The following is a 6,086-nucleotide window of genomic DNA, read 5'->3' on the forward strand; positions in this document are numbered from 1 at the left end:
AGCAGGATGGCAAGTTTGAGGCCAGACTGGGTTACGTAGGGAGCCTGAGGCCAGCACCAGGGCAACGTAGTGGGACCCTGTCTCAAGAACACAACAAAAGGTCTCCTGCCTGGGTAGGGAGAGGGCCTATCAGATAAAGATGCTTGCTGCTAAGACTGACAACCCGCGTTTATTCCCTGGGATTTGCACAATGGAAAGACAGACCTGAGAGTAGTCCTTAGGCCTCCACATGCACACGGTGTCACAGGAGATAGAGAGGGAAGGGGAGGAGGATGGGAGGGGAAGGGGAGAGGGAGAGGAAGAGGGAGAGGGAGAAAAGAGAGAGGGAGAGGGAAAGAGAGAATAATTTTAAAAGAAGGAAGGCATTAATTTAATTGATAGACAGAAATAAATTCATGTGCAATGGTAATAATAATATGCAAATGGGGAACCAGTGAATGAAACATTACAGCCTTCCAGCAGTAGTCACCAGGGCAGGCATAAACGCGTAAGTCTACATGCCATCCTTAAATATGTAAAAATTAAGCCAAACTAACGAACTATTCAAACATTATGGTACGTCTTCCCACTTAGGAATCAATATTTTGAAGGAGGAGGTTTTAAACTAATGGTAGAGCCCTTGACAGAGCACAGAGTACAGTATGCAGAGTCCTTGCCAGGTCTTGGGTTCGATATCCAGCCCTGAAAAAAATGCATAATAAAAAGGGTAAGTGTACTCAGGGAAGATAACAACCTTCCGTGGCCCAGACACGGTTGTGAACCAACAACTTGAACTCTTTTCTAGACCAGCCTTCCTGCTGGAGATGTGTCTGTCTCACACAGGACAGGCCTGTGGACATCTGGGAGGCAGGAGTCAGCATTTCACCGGTACGGCCAAAGCAACACTCTTAACATTTGTTTAAGTATCAGAGCCCTCGCAGACTGCTGACACTCAGTGACCGCCTTCCCTCAGAGTTTTCCGTTCTGTAATTCTAGATTGGAGTCCAAGGACTTGAATTTCTAACAGATTCCTGAGATGGTATTTAAGAAACCACATCCTGGGAACCACTGGTGTGGGCACGAGATGATGAGGCTTTGAATTCTGGAAAAGGTTATCTGCTGGCTGTAAGCGCGGGCAAAGCGTTCTAAAGCACAACACCCAAGACAGAGTCCTCCTGCCCACTCTGCCTCACCAGCAGCAGAACAAACCAGGCAGCCTGGGAGATGCGGAGGCCAGTGCCCAGCCAGCACTGTCCCTCTTTAACCCTGTCCTCCAGTCACTCAGCAAGAATCACGCTCTCCACCAGAGACCAGCAGTGTTACTCCAAGCAAGGCCAAGTGCCAGAGGGCACAAGGATGCTCTGGTTCCTTCCATCAGCAGTCATGGGGTGAGACAGCAGTGAGGTCAGCCAAGTCTGCAGTGAAAACAGGGCTTTCTTTGTTCTCACTGAGAACAAAACCTCTGAGAGCATCCTTCATTAACATCACATGCTATAAGTACTGGGGTACTGAGATGTTGCCCCAATCTAAGAGAAAGTTATACTACCTTCTTCCTCATCAAAACTTTTTAAAGGTAAACTGGGGTTTAAAGCAAAGACAAGCATTTTTCCCTTTCCCTACCCAGGCTTAAGGGAGGTCAAAAGACTAAGATGGGAACAGTAATACAAAATTAAAACTCTGTGGTCAGGTGGCTTCGGTGTTCAATATCTGCGTCTAAGGAAGCAAAGGGGTAGTTCTGAACTTTGACTGACTCAACTTTTACCCATCAATTTGTTGTTATTTCAAAACCTACTATAGTTTTCTCTTACACGGGGCATACCAATATAGTAGTTCCCTGCTGTATTTCAAGAATAGCCCACACATCCTTCCACCAGGGCTGAAAACCGGCAAGTCTTTTTTTTTTTCATTAATTAATTTATTTACTCACTTTCTATCCTGATCGAAGCCCCATCTCCTCCAAGTGCCCCCCTCACACAGTCCACCTTCCCCTCTGGTTCTCCTCTGAGAAGGAGGAAGCACCCTTTGGGTACCTGATACATCAAGTCACCGAAGGACTAGGCACATCCTTTCCCATGGAGGCCTGCAAGTCTTAAATAAAATGCAGATCACCTAGTGAAAATCAGTGAGTCCCAGCCCACCCGGAAGGTCTGTCCCACCTCCCCCTTCCTTTCCCTTTTTCTCAGTTGCTCAGCATCAGCTACAGCAGGGGCCAGCACACTGAGGGAGTCGCCTCCTCAAAGCCTCTCCAGCAAAGCTCTCCAGCACCTAACTGCCCATCTCCCCAGACCCTCGGGAGCTCAGGACAAGCAGCTGCTGTGTCTTGGGAGGAGTGCAAAATGCAGTTTGGTCTCTGGGAATAACCCCACCCCCAGCTTTGCTAAGAGCATCCTTTGAATTCCTTCCCTCCAGCGCTTTGTTTGCAAGTCCATAAATAGCCCTCCTCCAAACAAGCATTGAGAGCCCAACCTCATTTCAAAAAAAAAAAAGAAAAGAAAGGTTCCAAGCTGAGGTACAAACACCACTCACACAGGTCAGTCTTCCATGTCCACAGAGACGTCAGTTGAAATACAGAGCAGAGCCTGAATGTACAACCTCATTGTTGTCCCCCACACATTGCAGCTGCACATCGAATCCTGGAAAGATGGCCTATTCTTTGCCAAGTACAGACTAAGAAGTTGGGATAGCCAGCTTCCATCGCAAAGGAAAGAGGTGGGTGGGAGGGAGGTGGCTGAAACTGCAATAGAACATTTACTGGACAGGTGAACCAAGAGTCACATAAAGAGAAATATGTCCCACTTTATGGATGCCGCTTCGGTAAATCCTGAGGCAAACACCATGGTGGCAGCTAACTGAAAGGAAGCATCTTCTTCTGTATCTCTTCTGAGAGGCGGCTGCTTTGTTTGCTTGCCTAGAACTGGAATCCAAGCTGCATGTCAGTGAGTGAGTCCTCTAAGGAGAGACCTATGAAAATCTGCACCAGTGTTTCCAGTTGTTTGCCTTGGATAAAAAGGAGGGAGTTAGAAAGGAATAGTCAGCTCTTTCCAGCCAGCGCCGAGCGATGGGGATCTCTCGGTTCAACTGGCACAGGCCCCGCAAGACCGGGGGTAAGAGAAAACCCTACCACAAGAAGCGGAAGTATGAGCTGGGACGGCCGGCCGCCAACACTAAGATTGGCCCTCGCCGCATACACACAGTCCGAGTTCGAGGAGGCAATAAGAAGTATCGTGCTCTGAGATTGGATGTGGGGAACTTTTCCTGGGGCTCTGAGTGTTGTACTCGCAAAACAAGGATCATTGACGTTGTCTACAATGCATCCAATAACGAGCTCGTCCGCACCAAGACCCTGGTGAAGAACTGCATTGATTGTGCTTATTGACAGCACACCGTACCGACAGTGGTACGAGTCCCACTATGCACTGCCCCTGGGCCGCAAGAAGGGGGCCAAGCTGACTCCTGAGGAGGAAGAGATTTTAAACAAAAAACGACCAAAGAAAATTCAGAAGAAATATGATGAAAGGAAAAAGAATGCCAAAGTCAGCAGTCTTCTGGAGGAGCAGTTCCAGCAGGGCAAGCTTCTCGCCTGTATTGCCTCAAGATCAGGCCAGTGTGACAGAGCAGATGGCTATGTGTTCGAAGGCAAGGAGCTGGAGTTCTATCTGCGGAAGATCAAAGCCCGGAAAGGCAAATAAACTGTCATAACTCGTGTAATAAAGGTATTTGCTGTTCAAAAGAAAGAAAGAAAGGAATAGTCAGGAGGGAAATAGGCAGATAGGAAGGAAGAAAGGAAGTGGAAAGGAAGTATAGGTAGGGAGGAAAAAGGTGAGCAGGAAGGAAGTGGGAAGGAGGCTAGGGAGGAGGTAGATGTGTTCTCCATCTGTCCAAGTTACCTCACCTGACTAGACATCTCAAACACATGAAGAGCTCAGTAGAAGGCAATAGAAAGATAAAATGGTGGTGTGGCTAACTGAGTCAATTGGCTAAGTTATGAGAAAGGAATCTCACACAGACTTTGGACATAGCCCTGGGCAAGTAGCCGGCTGGCTAGTGAGGCCTAAAAACTCCTCGAGTTTTTATTGTTTTCCTAATGCTTTTAAATTTATGAAAAGCAAAAGCAATTTTTTAGTGTGGGTATGGGTGTGTGCGCATGTGTGAGAGTGTCTGTGTGTTCCCCCACAGTTTACGTGAGCACTGTCAACTCCGTTGCTGCTTTACTCTGTGCTTGGCCCATGTTAGCAACAGACAAGTCAATCAGGACATACATAACAAGTTGCAAAGCCTAGTGGAAAAAAATGTAAATCACACACACACACACACACACACACACACACACACACACACACACACACACACACCCTACTGTGGGTTACCGAATTCATTTTTAAAAAGAAGTTGAGGTGCTGCCCTGAAGGAGAAAATGCCGCCTGATGTCTCGTGGCAGTAGCAGACCCAGATGGCCCGCTTAAGACAGAAACTTCTGTGAAGTGAGGAGGACACTTTCAAAAACACAGCTCCTATTATTTCCAAAGGGCATTTAAGGACACCACTGATCTTGGCTTCTGGTCTGTGCAGGGCAGAATCATCCTGCTGGTCCAGTGTGTGGGTCAACCGCTAGAGGGAGGCAGGCACCTGAACTTCCACAGCCGTCCGTCCGGCTTGTCTACAGAGTGGAAGAAGTTTCACTTCATCTGTCTTTGGAGACCGCTTAATTCTTAGATTGATTCTTCTCTTCGATAGTCGTGGAAGGGCCTCTGTGTGTTCACATTAGACAGTGAGGGACATGGGATCTGTACACACAGTAAGGCCTGTCTTGCATTTGCAGAGAGAAGTCAGGAAGCTTATAGACGTGCTCTCTGAAAACATGCTTGCCTTCCCCACGCTCTCACCTCACCTGCCTGACAACTTGAGGACAGGCCAGCAGCCCCTGCTTCACCCGCTGCCTGGCTCTGGTCACACTCAAGGGTCGTTAAACAAGCTAATGAAGCAAAAGATCCATTGCCTTTCAAAGTCGTGTCTGCCGTATGTAGCCAGTCCCCTCAATTCGTGCAAAGGAGACATCTCCAGGGTTATCATCTGTCAAAAGGCCCCATAGGCATATGAACAAGTGTCCACTTGGTACTAACTACTGGAGGAGACCGGATGCTCTCTCCCAAGGAAGCAGTAATCTCTGGCATGGATGTGTTATGAGGAACCATTTAGCATCGCATTCTAACCATGATTCCAGTAACTCTCTGGGCCAGCAACTGAAAGCACTTTTCAGCTAAGCTGGTAAAAGCACTTACCCCACAAGCCTGATGATCTGAGTTCGATCCCCAGATCCAACAGTAGCCGAGAACCAAGCCTTCCGCTGCTCTCCTCGTGTTACACTGCGACACTGGATCCGGGCACACACATACACACAACGATAATTAATTTTCAAAATTAATTCTAAATGAAAACTAGCACTTTGGAAAAACTAATGAACAAATTGAGCTAGCCCACTTGTTTTTGAAACAGGATCTTACTATCTAGTCCAAGCTGACCAAACTTAACACCTTCCTCCCTCTTAACCACAATAGCTGGCTAATCTTAATTAGTGGGTTTGTTGTTGTTGTTGTTGTTGTTTTTAAGTAAATATCTCAGTGCTCAGTCATATCTTCAAGAGCACTGGCTGCTCTTCCAAAGGAGCCAGGTTCAATTCCCAGCACCCACATGGTGGTTCACGGAACCTGTCTGCTTGAAGACTAGGCACACATGCTTTTAGGCAAAGCACTCACACACATAAAATGAAATAATCTTTTTTAAAAAATGCAAAGGCTCAAAACCTGAGAGAAATATCCCTAAGAGCTGACCTTACCTCATCTTTCTTAATTTTGTATGTTAAGATAGATATTCATTTATAATCAAAAAGCGGAATGAACCACTTTTAGGGAGAAAGGCGGTTGTTCCCCTTTTGTGAATAGCTATAAAGGAGATTGTAAGCAGCGAGAAGAAAGGATGGCTACTAAGAAAGTGCTCTGCCAGGTGTGGAGCAGAGTGCGTGGAAGGGGTAGGGAAGCTAAAGGGCGCTCACCTTCCCTGCTTCCCTGCACAGTGCCCTGCCAGGCACCACTCTCCATTATAGGAACTCA

The 6,086-nt window shown here is 47.2% G+C and overlaps 1 pseudogene across 1 annotated transcript; it reads left to right on the top strand.

Moving 5' to 3' along the window:
* Positions 1-3,036: 3,036 nt before the first annotated feature.
* LOC116883401 lies at positions 3,037-3,705 on the top strand (annotated as a pseudogene). Its single transcript, XR_004385759.1, has one exon. The product of XR_004385759.1 is annotated as a 40S ribosomal protein S8-like (transcript).
* Positions 3,706-6,086: the final 2,381 nt, after the last annotated feature.

The sequence above is a fragment of the Rattus rattus genome, chromosome 14 (assembly GCF_011064425.1).
Source record: "Rattus rattus isolate New Zealand chromosome 14, Rrattus_CSIRO_v1, whole genome shotgun sequence".
In the NCBI taxonomy this organism is placed as follows: Eukaryota; Metazoa; Chordata; class Mammalia; order Rodentia; family Muridae; genus Rattus; species Rattus rattus.